Source organism: Schistocerca gregaria, unplaced genomic scaffold (assembly GCF_023897955.1).
Source record: "Schistocerca gregaria isolate iqSchGreg1 unplaced genomic scaffold, iqSchGreg1.2 ptg000317l, whole genome shotgun sequence".
Classification (NCBI taxonomy): Eukaryota; Metazoa; Arthropoda; class Insecta; order Orthoptera; family Acrididae; genus Schistocerca; species Schistocerca gregaria.
Genome location: NW_026061795.1, coordinates 11868996 through 11887757, shown reverse-complemented (window position 1 = coordinate 11887757; position 18762 = coordinate 11868996). Strand labels below are relative to the sequence as shown.

The 18762-nt window shown below is 36.2% G+C and overlaps 1 long non-coding RNA gene across 1 annotated transcript in view; it reads left to right on the top strand.

Annotated features, from left to right (window-relative positions):
* Positions 1-18762, top strand: part of LOC126305480 (uncharacterized) — a 113215-nt gene that overhangs the window by 12464 nt on the left and 81989 nt on the right. Inside the window, exon 3 of the long non-coding RNA XR_007553525.1 lies at positions 802-957. This is a non-coding gene — a long non-coding RNA (uncharacterized LOC126305480). The remainder of the gene's footprint in view (positions 1-801; positions 958-18762) is intronic.

Here is an 18762-nt window from a genome sequence, read left to right as displayed (position 1 = left end):
TATAAAATTACTGTGAACTTTAATTATGTCAACATAGACAGATATATTATCGCTCTATTATAAAAACTAATAATTTGCAGGACAATAATATTATGCATTGCTGCAGAACTATTTGAGAACTCTATTCAATTTTCACACTGTTTTCATAGATGTATACGTGCGATGTAAAAAATATGTATGCTCAATTCATGTTGGTACACCTGCGTACTTTGTAAGGTCATGGATTGTTGAGGCAGAAACAGTTACGTTATACTAAGTCCAAGAGACAGTGTCATGAGAAGTCATGAGAAATGGAAAATTTTGAGAAAATTCGTGTTGATGAACATTTTGAGACAACGACTTATGTTGGGAAAGCTTATTTTGGTGAAGTACTGATTGTTATGAAGATGATATTACGAAAATATATAATATGGAAGCCATTAAACAGTATCAGTTACGTAGCATATTACAAACCCAAGGACCCATTGTAGTAACAATTACAGCAAATCCAGAAGTTACCCCTAGACAAAGAGTATTCATGGTGAGGTAATTAAATTATTTAATGTTCGTACTGTGAAGTTACCTTCTCTTTAAGTCTCTTATGCTCTGTTAATAGAGTGAACAGACTGACGGGGACTTGTGGTCCACTATTGAAACCAGGAAGACCTCACGGGTTTTTAAACACGTGTCATAATTTGATATAAAATAATTGATGATATTCAATATTTCTTCCCCGGACGAGAGAGGTACAATACATATGGGAACTTCCTGCCCGGGATTCAAATTGAATTGTTCGAACTGATACTTGTTCTATGTTCACAGATAACAATAGGTACAGTAACAGTAAATCAACCAATAAAGGGGAAGAGGAAAAGGAATCCAATGACGAAGGCAAATAACATATTTTAAAGTACGGAAGCAATTAAGAAACAACAAAATTAGGCCTACAGTTAACGGCAAGACCATGCGAAAAACAAGGTAAGTGCATATATTGATTTGTTCATGTTGTTGACTGTTTTTAGACGTATTTTGTGGGTTAATAAGTTTAAAAATTTCTTGCTTTAAAATGACGTTAATGGAGGATATGACATACAATCTTGTTGCTGGGGGGGGGGGGGGGGGAGGGGGGTTAGGCAAATTCGAATGCAAGTGGCGAGGTTTGTACCAGTACAGGAATGGAGTTATCAAAAAATGTCGTCGAAGAATTAGATACATCCACGATGTTGCGATTACTTTTAAAACAAAATTCTGAATTTAAGAACGTAATTGAAAATAAAAGTGTCTGGAATTGTTAGCAAATGCAAAACGTGTAGAAGTAAAACTTTCGAAAGAAAATAGCCAAGTGGCTGAGCAATTCGTTAAAGGAACTGAAAGTATCAGATCTGACATGGAATTAATGAAAATTAATTTAGAATAACGTGCAAATAAGATTGAGGATAGGGTGTCAACGTAGAAGTTACGCTCAATAAAGTCAAACTAACGATCAAACGGGAAGCGGAAGAAACCGCAAAAATTTTCGAAGTATTTGCAAATGAAAGGAAAATTAGATAGGGGGGTAATGATTACCGGAATTGAGTTGCATACGAAAAATTTCTAAACTTACAGAGGAGGAAATGGTTACCAGAATGGAGTTGCATACGAAAAATTTCTATGGCAAATTGTCAATACTTGAAAACAATGTTGTGGAAAAAGTAAAGACTGTCGGGAATCATGTAGAGTGTTGTAACGCCGTAATTAAAGACAATGAGAATGAGGTAGCATGATTACAGAAACAACTGAGATTTGGGATAATTTAGCCATGAAATCGGTGGCGACTCCTTTTAGCGGATTTTGGCCAGGTGTTGACGTGCGTAATTTTCCAGGGGTCGAAAAATTACACTCGGTTGACTTGATTATGAATTGTAGTGACAATTTTGGTATGAAATGAAAGAGTGGAAATTATCGAAGTAATTATAATGGGAACAATGAAAATTATCAGCAAAATCGACATTATAACTGCCAGGGAAATTCCAATACTGAAAGCAAGGGCAACTGGAGACGAAATGAGAACAGGGCAAGAAATAATTATGTGTGGAATGGGAATAGACAATGGGAAAATTCAGAGAGAAGACAAGATGGGATTGTGCAAGGGCTGTTAAACTACGAGCCATTCCGATGAGGGCCTGTCAGTTTGGGACGAACAGATAAAACTTCAGAAATGCGGCTATTAGAAACCAAAGTAGGCATATAATAATAATTATTATTTTATTGTTGTTCGGCTGATTACAGCAATAGCAAAGTCAAGAGCATATATTTCTATATAAACTACTATATTGATGTAAATTGGTTAACATAAAATAGGTACACGTTAGAATACAATATTTTCATCTTCAAAGAATTCACAAATGGTATAAAATGGATTGTTCACTAGTAGCTTGTATAATTTAGCTTTAAAGATATTTACAGGCAGTTCTTTAAAGTCAGCACTTAGTCTATTAAACATCCTTAGTCCAAGAACTAGGTAAGAGTTATGCGGTTTTGATAATCTATGATATGATACGTCTACAGATGTTCTGTTTCTAGTATTATGACTATGAATATCATTTCTCAACACAAAATTTCTTTTGCTAGTTTCTTCCTTTGATTAATACCTTTATCACTTATATTCATCAATTTCACAGTGGAGTAATTTATTTGAATCGTGAAATGTGGGTAAATGGTTGTTGTTTACAGCAGGGTCATCTGGTTGTATGGCCAGAAAGCAGATTGTCCATTCAATGGGTTTTTGGTGATATTTTACACCACATGCACCTTACTGAACACCGAATATTCGGAATTTGATAAATCTTCTCGTTTTGGTATCTCCTTCATTTGCTTTATATTTTTAAAAATCTTATTTCAATGGTCACTAAAAATAAACATTGCGCTGCACAAATTGTAGTACATGTTTCATACCTCTCATCAGGGATATTCTGTTTCATGACTGCTATGTTTGTTCAAACATCGAGTGTAATTTGGTTGGATGGGAATCACCACTCCAAGCGTTCTGATTATTGGAGTTATTAGAAAGACTTTTTTTCTTTTGCTAGGTGCTTCTTTTGATTGTTACCTTTATCACTTATATTCACCAATTCCACAATGGATTAATGTATTTGTATCGTGAAGTGTGTTTATGTGTTTGTTGTTTACAGCAGGGTCATCTGGTTTTATGGCTAGAAAGCAGATTCCCCATTCAATGGGTTTTTGGTGATATTTTACACCACATGAACCTTACTGAACACCGAATGTTCGGAATTTGATAAATTTTCTTGTTTTAGTATCTCCTTCATTTGCTTTATATTTTTAAAAATCTTATTGCGATGGTCACTAAAAGTAATCAATGTGCTGCACAAAATGTGGTATATGTTTCTTCCCCATCAATAGAGAGATTTCGTTTCATCACTACATGTGTTCTACCATCAAGTGTGATTTTGTTGGATGGGAACCACCACTCCGAGTATTTTGACCATCGAATTATTAGGAAAGACTTCATTGTTTTGCTAGGTGCTTCCTTTGATTGATACTTTTATCACCTATATTCATTGATTTCACAGTGGAGTAATTTATTTGAATCGTGAAATGTGGGTAAATGTTTGTTGTTTACAGCAGGGTCATCTGGTTGTAAGGCCAGAAAGCAGATTCTCCATTAAATGGGTTTTTGGTGCAGATTGGACACCACATGCACTTTACTCAATAACAGATGTTCGGAATTTGATATATCTTCGTTTATAGGTATCTCCTTAATTTGCTTTATATTTTCAAAAATCTTATTGCAGTGATCATTAAAAATAATCAATGTGCTGCACAAATTGTAGTACATGTTTCTTCCCTCTCAGCAGAGAGATTCTGTATCGTGACTGCTATGTTTGTTCAAACATCGAGTGTGATTTTGTTGGATGGGAACCACCAGTCCGAGCATCCTGAGTATCGGAGTTATTAGGAAAGTCCTGTTTCTTTTGCTAGGACCTTCATTGGATTGTTACCCTTATAACTTATATTCATGTATTTCGCAGTGGGGTAATGTATTTGAATCGTTAAATGTGTGTAAATGTTTGTTGTATAGAGCAGGGTCATCTGGTTGTATGGCCAGAAAACAGATTCTCCATTAATGGGTTTTTGGTGCAGATTGGACACCACATGCATTTTACTGATTAACGAATGTTCGGACTTTGATAAATGTTCTTGTTTAGCTAGCTCCTTCGTTTGCTTTATATTTTGAAATACCTTATTTCAATGGTGTTTAAAAATAATCAATGTGGTGCAGAAATTGTGGTACATGTTTCGTACCTCTCATCAGGGAGATTCTGTTTTAGTTAGTTATATTACTTGTTCCATGGGTCATGAACACGATTCTTTCGTAATGATGTGGAACGTGTCAAGGTACACAAGATTCATTTATCCCAAGTAATCATTGTTAGTCTTATATACGGTACAATTGTTAAAGCTTACTGTATTTCCTTGGCCTATGTCAAAAAATTCATCTATGGAGGAGAAGGAGTTGTCATTCCGGAATTCTCTTAACTTACTTTTGAATGCCGATTGTTTGTCTGTCAGACTTTTGATATTGTTTAGCAATTGACCAAAAATCTTTGTGGCAGTAGAATTGACCCCCTTTTGTGCCAATGTCAAATTCAATGAACGGTAGTGAAGGTCACCCTGTCTCCTAGTATTGTAGCTGTGGAGTGTGCTATTAATTCTGAAGTGATCTGGGTTACTAACAACAAATTTCATTAGGCTGTATATATATATTGTGAAGCTACTGGCAATATCCCTAATTCTTTAAATAATTGTCTACAAGATGATCTTGGATGAGCCCCAGACATTATTCTGATAACACGTGTTTTTGTGCAATAAATACCTTCTTTCTTAGTGATGAATTGCCCCAAAAGATGATTCTGTAAGAAAGCAACGAATGAAAATATGCGTGGTAAGCTAACTTACTGATGTGCTTGTCTCCAAAATTTGCAATGACACTAATAGCATAGGTAGCTGAGCTCAATCGTTTCAGTAGATTGTCAATGTGTGTCTTCCACTTTAAATTCTGATCAATACAGACACCCAGAAATTTTGAACGATCTGCTTTAGCTAAAGATTTTCCCCCACACTCTATATTTATTTCCGGTGGTATGCCTTTCCCTGTACTGAACTGTATGTACAGTGTTTTTTCAAAGTTCAATGAAAGTCCATTTGCGGAAAACCACCTAATAACTCTTTGAAAAACATTATTTGCATTTTCCTCAGCTGATTCTTGCTTTTTAGGCTTGATTACAATACTTGTGTCATCTGCAAAGAGGACCAAGTTTGCATCTTCATGAATATAATTAGGCAAGTCATTAACATATATTAAAAACAATAAATTCCCCAAGACAGAACCCTGTGGTACCCCATTCTTGATACATCCCCAGTCTGAATAATCTGCTGCCCTTTGTGTACTATGTGGGTTTACTGTTTCAACCTTCTGCATTCTACCAGTTAAATATGAAGTGAACCGTCTGTGTACTGAACCATTCATTCCATAGTACTTCAGCTTATCTAAGAGGATTTCATGACCCACACAATCAAAAGCCTTAGAGAGATCACAGAAAATCCCAATTGGTGATGTTCTACTATCCAGAGCATTTAAAATTTGATCAGTGAAAGTGTGTATAGCACTATCTGTTGAAACACCTTTCTGAAAACCGAACTGACATTTTGTTGAAACGTTATTCCCACTAATGTGTAAAGTTACTCTTGAGTACATTACTTTTTCAAACACTTTTGAGAAGGATGTCACAAGCGAAATAGGACGATAATTGTTGATGTCTGTCTTGTCACCTTTTTTATACAAGGGTTTAACTATGGCCTATTTCAATCTGTCAGGAAATATTCCCTGATTCAATGAGCTATTATATATGTGGCTAAGAACTCGACTTATCAGGTGTGGACAAGATTTTAGTATTCTATTGGAGATACCATCAGTTCTATGTGAGTTTTTATTCTTCAGTGAATTTATTTTTTTCTTAATTTCAGACGGTGAGGTGGGTAGGATTTCAATTTCATTTGTTTGCACCGGGAATGCCACTTTCATATGGAGTTCTGCCCTATCTGGTGAGCAGCTGGTGCCTATATTTTCCACTACATTTATAAAATGATTATTAAAAATATTTTCAACCAGTGATTTTTCATTTATAAGCTTTTCATTGTGCTTAACAGTAATACTGTTGTCCTGTGACCTTGGTTGCCCTGTTTCCCTTTTAACTATATTCCATATTGTTTTGTCATCAGAGGTGCTAATCTCAGACTTGATACACATACTTCTGGATTTTTTTATAACTTTCCTTAATATATTACAATATTTCTTATAATTGTTGAGCTTTTCTGCATCTCGACTTATTCTAGTGTCTTGGTATAGTTCCCATTTCCGGCTACAAGAAATTTTAATCCCTTTAGTCAGCCATGGTTTTTTATCAAGTTTATTTGAATTATGATTCACTAATTTCTTAGGAAAACTGTTTTCAAATATGCCCACAAGTTTATCATGGAATAAGTTAAATTTAACATTTGCATCAGGTTCCCGATAAACATCCTCCCAGTCTACCCTTTTCAAGCTTTCCTTAAATTGTTGAATTGTTATATGGTTAATTGGGCGTATTATTTTGTTTGTTTTTTTTCACATTACTGTATGGAGCAAAGTCATGAATTGAAAGTAGCTGTGCATCGTGATCAGAAAGCCCGTTCTTAATAGGATAGGTGCTTACTTCTTTTAATTTATCTTGGTCTATGAAAATGTTATCTATCAGGGTGCTACTGTCTTGTACAATATGAGTAGGAAGATCAATGACTGATGTCAGATTGTAAGAGCAAAGTAATAGTTCATGGTCGTTCTTCTTGCTTGAGTGTTTAAGAAAATCTACGTTAAAATCTCCACAAATGATAATGTGTTTTCCCTTTTCTGACAGATAACACAGCAAGAGATCTAGGTTTTTAAGAAACATTTGAAAATTTCCAAGTGGGGACCTATACACAGTCACAATTATGAATTTACCACTGTCCAATTTAAGCTCACAAGCGCATACTTCAATGTGCTGTTCTACACAGAATTTTGCGGTTTCTCTGTTTTTAAAATTATGTTCCCCCTTAACATAAATGGCAGCTCCTCCTTTCTCCATATTGTCTCTACAAAAATAAGTTGCTAGTTTATACCCATTAATATTTCCATTTTCCATTTGTGTAGTTATATGATGTTCAGACAGGCACAGTACATCAACTTCTGTTGTATTTTTAATATTCTCAAAACAAATTATTAGTTCGTCTGTTTTGTTCCTTAATCCCCTGATATTTTGGTGAAATATATTAACATAACTGTTTCCTCTACCTTTATTCGAACCATTTATTTTTTTTACCTTTAAGAGCTGCCCGTCTGGACATTTTGTTCAACCTAAAAAAAGGTGCTCCTATGCCCTTTTGGGTCACAGGGGTTTTGCCTTGAGTGCTAGTGGCCCCCTTTAGACGACCTACAATTAAATCAGCTAATCTATCCTTCCCTAGACTATTTAGGTGCAGGCCATGTCGAGTGTATCCCCATCTCCCAATGCTACCAACAGGCACTGTATAAATGTGTGTTTTTGCACCGTCCAGCAGCTGCTCGCACAACTCTCTGTTAACTCGCCACACAGAAGGGTTAACCGAGTGCTGATCGTAACGCTGCAATACCTCAACAAAACCCACATTCACACATCCTGTTGCAGCTCATATTTTATCCAGGTCACTCTTAATATCATAATTCCTATCCTTAGCCAGGCTGTTTCCTGCCCCACCTATTACTATCACCTCATCATTCTTGTCAAAGTCCCTACAGAGTGGTCCTATTTCTGCTATCACCTGGCTAAGCCTAGCACTTGGCTTAAACAAACTCGTGACCTGGTAATCTGCTCCTAATTTCTCCTGCACTAGTTGGCCTACACCCCTCCCATGACTGCTCCATGGCAGCAAGACTTTTCTTTTCCTATTACTAGATTTTCCCGACCTAATGCTGTTACCAATTTTAGTAGTCTGCTGCACCCTACTTTCAACTACTCCTGTTTTTGGCTCCTCCCTTCCTACTCCAGGTAACAAGGAGAATTTATTCATAACTGGAACTTCGACAACATCTACATGGCTGGTCCCTTTTTGCGATTTCCTTGTTACCAATTCCCATTTCCCGCAGGCTTTTTCCCCCTTGAACTTAGTTAATTCAGTTTTTACCAAATCTAGTTCAGCCTGAAGGGCACACATCTTTTCCTCCTGTTGTACGAATCTTTTTTCTATACTACAGAACCTACAGTTCCATGGAAGAGCCAAAAGCATAATCTCATCAAATTTCCCGCTACATGAGCCCCAATGAAAAACACCCCCACATCCTCCACATACCACACCCGATTCTATCTCCTTACGGCAGCTTCCACACTTAGTACTCATGGCAATGTACAGTAATAAAATTTAAACAATGATCTCTTAATACAACAAACTATATTCTTAAATCAGTAAGATAATGAACCTACAATGGATGTAATCTAACGAGCTACGTGAATTTAAACAATCGTTACCTGAAAGTAAACAAATGCCAAATGGAAAGTCTATGAACAAAGAAGTTTGAATAATCTACAATCCGACGATATGCTAATTGCTTCTTTTGATTGTTACCCTTCTCACTTACATTCATCAATTTCACAGTGGAGTAATGTATTTGAATCGTGAAATGTGGTTAAGAGTTTGTTGTTTACAGCAGGGTCATCTGGTTGTATGGCCAGAATGCAGATTCTCCATTCAATGGGTTTTTGGTGCAAATTGGACACCACATGCTCTTTACTGAATAACTAATGTCTAGAATTTGATAAATCTTCTTGTTTAGGTATCTCCTTCATTTGCTTTATATTTTAAAAAATCTTATTCCAATGTTCACTAAAAATAATCAATGTGCTGCACAAATTGTGGTACATGTTTGTTCCCTCTCTACAGGGAGATTCCGTTTCATGACTGCTATGTTTGTTCAAACATCGAGTGTGATTTTGTTGAATGGGAACCTCCACTCCGAGCATCTTGAGTGTTGGAGTTATTACGAAAAACTTCATTGTTTTGCTAGGTGCTTCTTTTGATTGTTACCCTTATCACATTTATTCATCAATTTCACAGTGGGTTAATATACTTGAATCATTAAATGTGGTTATGTGTTTGTTGTTTACCGCACGGTCATCTGGTTGTATGGCCAGAAAGCAGATTCTACATTCAATGGATTTTTGGTGCAGATTGGACACCACATGCACCTTACTGAACACCGAATGTTCGGAATTTGATAAACGTTTTTGTTTAGCTAGCTCCTTCGTTTGCTTTATATTTTGAAATACCTTATTTCAATGGTGTTTAAAAATAATCAATGTGGTGCAGAAATTGTGGTACATGTTTCGTACCTCTCATCAGGGAGATTCTGTTTTAGTTAGTTATATTACTTGTTCCATGGGTCATGAACACGATTCTTTCGTAATGATGTGGAAAGTGTCAAGGTACACAAGATTCATTTATCCCAAGTAATCATTGTTAGTCTTATATACGGTACAATTGTTAAAGCTTACTGTATTTCTTTGGCCTATGTCAAAAAATTCATCTATGGAGGAGAAGGAGTTGTCATTCCGGAATTCTCTTAACTTACTTTTGAATGCCGATTGTTTGTCTGTCAGACTTTTGATATTGTTTAGCAATTGACCAAAAATCTTTGTGGCAGTAGAATTGACCCCCTTTTGTGCCAATGTCAAATTCAATGAACGGTAGTGAAGGTCACCCTGTCTCCTAGTATTGTAGCTGTGGAGTATGCTATTAATTCTGAAGTGATCTGGGTTACTAACAACAAATTTCATTAGGCTGTATATATATTGTGAAGCTACTGGCAATATCCCTAATTCTTTAAATAATTGTCTACAAGATGATCTTGGATGAGCCCCAGACATTATTCTGATAACACGTGTTTTTGTGCAATAAATACCTTCTTTCTTAGTGATGAATTGCCCCAAAAGATGATTCTGTAAGAAAGCAACGAATGAAAATATGCGTGGTAAGCTAACTTACTGATGTGCTTGTCTCCAAAATTTGCAATGACACTAATAGCATAGGTAGCTGAGCTCAATCGTTTCAGTAGATTGTCAATGTGTGTCTTCCACTTTAAATTCTGATCAATACAGACACCCAGAAATTTTGAACGATCTGCTTTAGCTAAAGATTTTCCCCCACACTCTATATTTATTTCCGGTGGTATGCCTTTCCCTGTACTGAACTGTATGTACAGTGTTTTTTCAAAGTTCAATGAAAGTCCATTTGCGGAAAACCACCTAATAACTCTTTGAAAAACATTATTTGCATTTTCCTCAGCTGATTCTTGCTTTTTAGGCTTGATTACAATACTTGTGTCATCTGCAAAGAGGACCAAGTTTGCATCTTCATGAATATAATTAGGCAAGTCATTAACATATATTAAAAACAATAAATTCCCCAAGACAGAACCCTGTGGTACCCCATTCTTGATACATCCCCAGTCTGAATAATCTGCTGCCCTTTGTGTACTATGTGGGTTTACTGTTTCAACCTTCTGCATTCTACCAGTTAAATATGAAGTGAACCGTCTGTGTACTGAACCATTCATTCCATAGTACTTCAGCTTATCTAAGAGGATTTCATGACCCACACAATCAAAAGCCTTAGAGAGATCACAGAAAATCCCAATTGGTGATGTTCTACTATCCAGAGCATTTAAAATTTGATCAGTGAAAGCGTGTATAGCACTATCTGTTGAAACACCTTTCTGAAAACCGAACTGACATTTTGTTGAAACGTTATTCCCACTAATGTGTAAAGTTACTCTTGAGTACATTACTTTTTCAAACACTTTTGAGAAGGATGTCACAAGCGAAATAGGACGATAATTGTTGACGTCTGTCTTGTCACCTTTTTTATACAAGGGTTTAACTATGGCCTATTTCAATCTGTCAGGAAATATTCCCTGATTCAATGAGCTATTACATATGTGGCTAAGAACTCGACTTATCAGGTGTGGACAAGATTTTAGTATTCTATTGGAGATACCATCAGTTCTATGTGAGTTTTTATTCTTAAGTGAATTTATTTTTTTCTTAATTTCAGACGGTGAGGTGGGTAGGATTTCAATTTCATTTGTTTGCACCAGGAATGCCACTTTCATATGGAGTTCTGCCCTATCTGGTGAGCAGCTGGTGCCTATATTTTCCACTACATTTATAAAATGATTATTAAAAATATTTTCAACCAGTGATTTTTCATTTATAAGCTTTTCATTGTGCTTAACAGTAATACTGTTGTCCTGTGACCTTGGTTGCTCTGTTTCCCTTTTAACTATATTCCATATTGTTTTGTCATCAGAGGTGCTAATCTCAGACTTGATACACATACTTCTGGATTTTTTTATAACTTTCCTTAATATATTACAATATTTCTTATAATTGTTGAGCTTTTCTGCATCTCGACTTATTCTAGTGTCTTGGTATAGTTCCCATTTCCGGCTACAAGAAATTTTAATCCCTTTAGTCAGCCATGGTTTTTTATCAAGTTTATTTGAATTATGATTCACTAATTTCTTAGGAAAACTGTTTTCAAATATGCCCACAAGTTTATCATGGAATAAGTTAAATTTAACATTTGCATCAGGTTCCCGATAAACATCCTCCCAGTCTATGCTTCTCAAGCTTTCCTTAAATTGTTGAATTGTTATATGGTTAATTGGGCGTATTATTTTGTTTGTTTTTTTTCACATTACTGTATGGAGCAAAGTCATGAATTGAAAGTAGCTGTGCATCGTGATCAGAAAGCCCGTTCTTAATAGGATAGGTGCTTACTTCTTTTAATTTATCTTGGTCTATGAAAATGTTATCTATCAGGGTGCTACTGTCTTGTACAATATGAGTAGGAAGATCAATGACTGATGTCAGATTGTAAGAGCAAAGTAATAGTTCAAGGTCGTTCTTCTTGCTTGAGTGTTTAAGAAAATCTACGTTAAAATCTCCACAAATGATAATGTGTTTTCCCTTTTCTGTCAGACAACACAGCAAGAGATCTAGGTTTTTAAGAAACATTTGAAAATTTCCAAGTGGGGTCCTATACACAGTCACAATTATGAATTTACCACTGTCCAATTTAAGCTCACAAGCGCATACTTCAATGTGCTGTTCTACACAGAATTTTGCGGTTTCTCTGTTTTTAAAACTATGTTCCCCCTTAACATAAATGGCAGCTCCTCCTTTCTCCATATTGTCTCTACAAAAATAAGTTGCTAGTTTATACCCATTAATATTTCCATTTTCCATTTGTGTAGTTATATGATGTTCAGACAGGCACAGTACATCAACTTCTGTTGTATTTTTAATATTCTCAAAACAAATTATTAGTTCGTCTGTTTTGTTCCTTAATCCCCTGATATTTTGGTGAAATATATTAACATAACTGTTTCCTCTACCTTTATTCGAACCATTTATTTTTTTTACCTTTAAGAGCTGCCCGTCTGGACATTTTGTTCAACCTAAAAAAAGGTGCTCCTATGCCCTTTTGGGTCACAGGGGTTTTGCCTTGAGTGCTAGTGGCCCCCTTTAGACGACCTACAATTAAATCAGCTAATCTATCCTTCCCTAGACTATTTAGGTGCAGGCCATGTCGAGTGTATCCCCATCTCCCAATGCTACCAACAGGCACTGTACAAATGTGTGTTTTTGCACCGTCCAGCAGCTGCTCGCACAACTCTCTGTTAACTCGCCACACAGAAGGGTTAACCGAGTGCTGATCGTAACGCTGCAATACCTCAACAAAACCCACATTCGCACATCCTGTTGCAGCTCATATTTTATCCAGGTCACTCTTAATATCATAATTCCTATCCTTAGCCAGGCTATTTCCTGCCACACCTATTACTATCACCTCATCATTCTTGTCAAAGTCCCTACAGAGTGGTCCTATTTCTGCTATCACCTGGCTAAGCCTAGCACTTGGCTTAAACAAACTCGTGACCTGGTAATCTGCTCCTAATTTCTCCTGCACTAGTTGGCCTACACCCCTCCCATGACTGCTCCCTGGCAGCAAGACTTTTCTTTTCCTATTACTAGATTTTCCCGACCTAATGCTGTTACCAATTTTAGTAGTCTGCTGCACCCTACTTTCAACTACTCCTGTTTTTGGCTCCTCCCTTCCTACTCCAGGTAACAAGGAGAATTTATTCATAACTGGAACTTCGACAACATCTACATGGCTGGTCCCTTTTTGCGATTTCCTTGTTACCAATTCCCATTTCCCGCAGGCTTTTTCCCCCTTGAACTTAGTTAATTCAGTTTTTACCGAATCTAGTTCAGCCTGAAGGGCACACATCTTTTCCTCCTGTTGTACGAATCTTTTTTCTATACTACAGAACCTACAGTTCCATGGAAGAGCCAAAAGCATAATCTCGTCAAATTTCCCGCTACATGAGCCCCAATGAAAAACACCCCCACATCCTCCACATACCACACCCGATTCTATCTTCTTACGGCAGCTTCCACACTTAGTACTCATGGCAATGTACAGTAATAAAATTTAAACAATGATCTCTTAATACAACAAACTATATTCTTAAATCAGTAAGATAATGAACCTACAATGGATGTAATCTAACGAGCTACGTGAATTTAAACAATCGTTACCTGAAAGTAAACAAACGCCAAATGGAAAGTCTATGAACAAATAAGTTTGAATAATCTACAATCCAACGATATGCTAATTGCTTCTTTTGATTGTTACCCTTCTCATTCATCAATTTCACAGTGGAGTAATGTATTTGAGTCGTGAAATGTGGTTAAGAGTTTGTTGTTTACAGCAGGGTCATCTGGTTGTATGGCCAGAATGCAGATTCTCCATTTATTGGGTTTTTGGTGCAAATTGGACACCACATGCTCTTTAGTGAATAACTAATGTCTAGAATTTGATAAATCTTCTTGTTTAGGTATCTCCTTCATTTGCTTTATATTTTAAAATATCTTATTCCAATGTTCACTAAAAATAATCAATGTGCTGCACAAATTGTGGTACATGTTTGTTCCCTCTCAACAGGGAGATTCCGTTTCATGACTGCTATGTTTGTTCAAACATCGAGTGTGATTTTGTTGAATGGGAACCTCCACTCCGAGCATCTTGAGTGTTGGAGTTATTACGAAAAACTTCATTGTTTTGCTAGGTGCTTCTTTTGATTGTTACCCTTATCACATTTATTCATCAATTTCACAGTGGGTTAATATACTTGAATCATTAAATGTGGTTATGTGTTTGTTGTTTACCGCAGGGTCATCTGGTTGTATGGCCAGAAAGCAGATTCTACATTCAATTGATTTTTGCTGCAGATTGGACACCACATGCACCTTACTGAACATCGAATGTTCAGAATTTGATAAATCTTCTTGTTTTGGTGCAGAGTGAGTACCACATGCACATTACTGACCACCGAATGTTAGGAATTTGATAAATCTTCTTATTTTAGTATCTCTTTCATGTGTGTTATGTTTTTAAAAATGTTACTCCATGGTCACGAAAAATAATCAATGTGCTGCACAAATTGTGGTACATGATTCTTCCCTCTCAGCAGGGAGATTCTGTTTCATGAGTGCTATGTTTGTTTAACCATTGAGTGTGATTTTGTTGGATGGGATCACCACTCCGATGATTTTGAATATTGGAGTTATAGGGAAATACTTAATTGTTATGCTAATGCTTCTTTTGATTGTTACTTTATATTCATCAATTTCACAGTGGAGTATTGAATTTGAATAGTGAAATGTGGTTAAGAGTTTGTTGTTTACAGCAGGGTCATCTGGTTGTATGGCCAGAAAGCAGTTTCTCCATTCAATGGGTTATTGCTGCATATTGGACACGACATACTCTTTACTGAATAACGATTGTTCAGAATATCACAATTGAGGTAGCTCCTTCATTTGCTTTATATTTTTAAAAATCTTATTTCAATGGTCACTAAAAATAGACAATGTGCTGCACAAATTGTAGTACATGTTTCGTACTTCTCATCAGGGTGATTCCATTTCATGACTGCTATGTTTGTTCAAACATCAAGTGTGATTTTGTTGGATGGGAATCACCACTCGGAGCGTTCTGACGATTGGAGTTATTAGAAAGACTTTTTTCTTTTGCTAGGTGCTTCCATAGATACCTTTATCACTTATATTCATCAGTTTCACAGTGGAGTAATGTATTTCTTTCGTGAAATGTTCGTAAATGTTTGTTGTTTACAGCAGGGTCATCTGGTTGTATGGCCAGAAAGCAGATTCTCTATTCAATGGTCTGTTGGTGCAGATTGGACACCACATGTACTTTACTGAATAACGAATGTTCGGATTTTGATATATCTTCGTTTTTAGGTATCTCCTTCATTTGCTTTATATTTTTAAAAATCTTGTTGCAATGGTCACTAAAAATTATCAATGTGCTGCACACATTGTGGTACATGTTTCTTCCCTCTCAACAGGGACATTCTGTTTCAGGACTGCTATGTTTGTTCAAACATCGAGTGTGATTTTGTTGGATTTGAACCACCACTCCGAGCATCCTGAGTATTGGAGTTATTAAGAAAGATTTCATTGTTTTGCTAGGTGCTTGTTTTGATTGTTACCCTTATGACATATATTCATAAATTTCACAGTGGGTTAATATATTTGAATCTTGAAATGTGGTTATGTGTTTGTTGTTTACAGCAGCATCATCTGGTTGTATGGCCAGAAAGCAGATTTTCCACTCAGTGGGTTTTTGTTGCAGATTGGACACCACTTACACCTTACTGAATAATGGCTGTACGGAATTTGATAAATCTTCTTGATTAGGTATCTCCTTCATTTGCTTTATATTTGTAAAAATGTTATTCCAATGGTCCCAAAAAGTAATCACTGTGCTGCACAAATTGTGGGACATGTTTATTCCCTCTCAGCAAGGAGATTCGTTTCGTGACTGCTATGCTTGTTCTTCCATCGAGTGTGATTTTGTTCGATGGGAAGTATCACTCCAAGCATCCTGAGTATTAGTTTTTAGTAAGGCTTCATTGTTTTGCTAGGTGCTTATTTTTATTCTTCAACTTATCACATATATTCATCAATTTCACAGTGGAATAATATATTTGAATCGTGAAATGTGGGTAAATATTTGTCGATTACAGCAGTTTCATCTGGTTGCATGGCCAGAAAGCAGATTCACCATTCAATGGGTTTTTGGTTCAGGTTGGACACCACATGCACTTTACTGAATATCTATTGTTAAGAATTTGATAAATCTTCTTGTTTAGGTATCTCCTTCATTTGCTTTATATTTTTAAAAATCTTATTCCGATGTTCACTAAAAATAATCAATGTGCTGCACAAATTGTGGTACATGTTTGTTCCCTCTCAACAGGGAGATTCCGTTTCATGACTGCTAAGTTTGTTCATCCATCGAGTGTGATTTTTTTTGGATGGGAACCATCACTCTGAGCATCCTGAATATAGGAGTTTTTAGGAAAGAATTCAATGTTTTGCTACGTGCTTATTTTGTTTCTTCCCCTTTTCACTTTTATTCATCAATTTCACAGTGGAGTAATTTATTTGAGTCGTGAAATGTGGGTAAATTTTTGTTGTTTACAGCAGGGTTATCTGGTTGTATGGCCAGAAAGCCGATTCTCTATTCAATGGTCTTTTGGTGCAGATTTGATACCACATGCACTTTACTGAATATCTAATGTTCAGAATTTGATAAATCTTCTTGTTTAGGTATGTCCTTCATTTGCTTTATATTTTTAAATATCTTATTTCAATGGTCACTAAAAACAATCAATGTGCTGCACAAATTGTGGTACATGTTTCCTTCCTCTCAATAGGGTGATTTCGTTTCATGACTATGTTTGTTGTGCCATCGAATGTGGTTTTGTTGGATGGGAACCACCACTCTGTGGATTCTGACCGTTGGAGTCATTAGGAAAGACTTAATTGTTTTGCTAGGTGTTTCCTTAGGTTGATACTTTTATCACATGTATTCATCAATTTCACAGAGGAGTAAAGTATTTGAATCGTAAAATGTGGCTAAAAGTTTGTTGTTTACAGTAGGGTCATCTTGTTGTATGGCCAGAAAGCAGATTCTCCATTCAATATGTTTTTGCTGCAGATTGGACACCACATGCACTTTACTGAATATCTAATGTTCAGAATATGATAATTCTTCTTGTTTAGGTATCTCCTTCATTTGCTTTACATTTTTAAAAATCTTATTGCAATGGTCGCTAAAAATAATCAATGTGCTGCACAAATTGTGGTATATGTTTCTTCCCTCCCAACATGGAGATTCCGTTTCATGACTGCTAAGGTTGTTCTACCATCGAGTGTGATTTTGTTGGATGGGAACCACCACTCCGAGGATCCTGAGTATTGGAGTTTTATTAGGAAAGACTTCATTGTTTTGTTAGGTGCTTGTTTTTTTGTTACCCTTATCACATATATTCATCAATTTCACAGTGGAATAATATATTTGAATCGTGAAATGCGGTTATGGGTTATTTGTTTAGAGCAGGGTCATCTGGTTGTATGGCCAGAAAGTAGAATCTCCATTCAATGGGTTTTTGGTGCAGATTGGACACCACATGCATTTCACTGAATAACGAATCTTCGGAATTTGATAAATCTTCTTGTTTTCGTATCTCCTTCAATTGCTTTAAATTTTTAGAAATCTTCTTGCAATGGACACAAAAAAAGAATCAATGTGCTGCACAAATTGTGGTACGTTTCCCCGCTCTCAATAGGGAGATTTCGTTTCATGACTACGTTTGTTCTACCATTGAGTGTCATTGTGTTGGATGGGAACTACCATTCTGAGCATTCTGACCATTCGAGTTATTGGGAAAGACTTCATTGTATTGCTAGGTGATTCCATTGATTGATACCTTTATCCCTTATATTCATAAATTTCACAGTGGAGTTATGTATTTGAATCGTGAAATGTGTGTAAGTGTTTGTTGTTTACAGCAGGGTCATCTGGTTGTATGGCCAAAATGCAGATTCTGCATTCAATCGGTTTCTGGTGCAGATTGGACACCACATGCAGCTTACTGAATAACGGCTATACGGAATTTGATAAATCTTCTTGTTTAGGTATCTCCTTCATTTGCTTTATATTTTTAAAAATGTTATTCCAATGGTCCCAAAAGTTAATAAATGTGCTGCACAAATTGTGGGACATGTTTATTTCCTCTCAGCAGGGAGATTCCGTTTCATGACTGCTATGTTTATTCAAACATCGAGTGTGATTATGTTGAATGGAAATCACCACTCCCAGCGTTCTGACGATTGGGGTTGTTAGAAATTTTGTTTTCTTTCGCTAGGTGCTTCCTTTGATTGATACCTTTATCACTTATATTCGTCAATTTCACAGTGGAGTAATGTATTTGATTCGTGAAAAGTGGGAAAATGTTTGTTGTTTAAAGCAGGGTCATCTGGTAGTATGGCTAGAAAGCAGATTCCCGATTCAGTCGTCTTTTGATGCATATTTGACACCACATGCACAAATTGTGGTACATCTTTCTTGCCTCTCAACTGGGAGATTCTGTTTCATGACTGCTATGTTTGTTCAAAAATTGAGTGTGATTTTGTTGGATGGAGACTACCACACCAAGCATCCTCAGTATTGGAGTTATTAGGAAAGACCTCTTTCTCTTCCTAGGTGCTTCTTTTGATTGTTACCCTTATAACT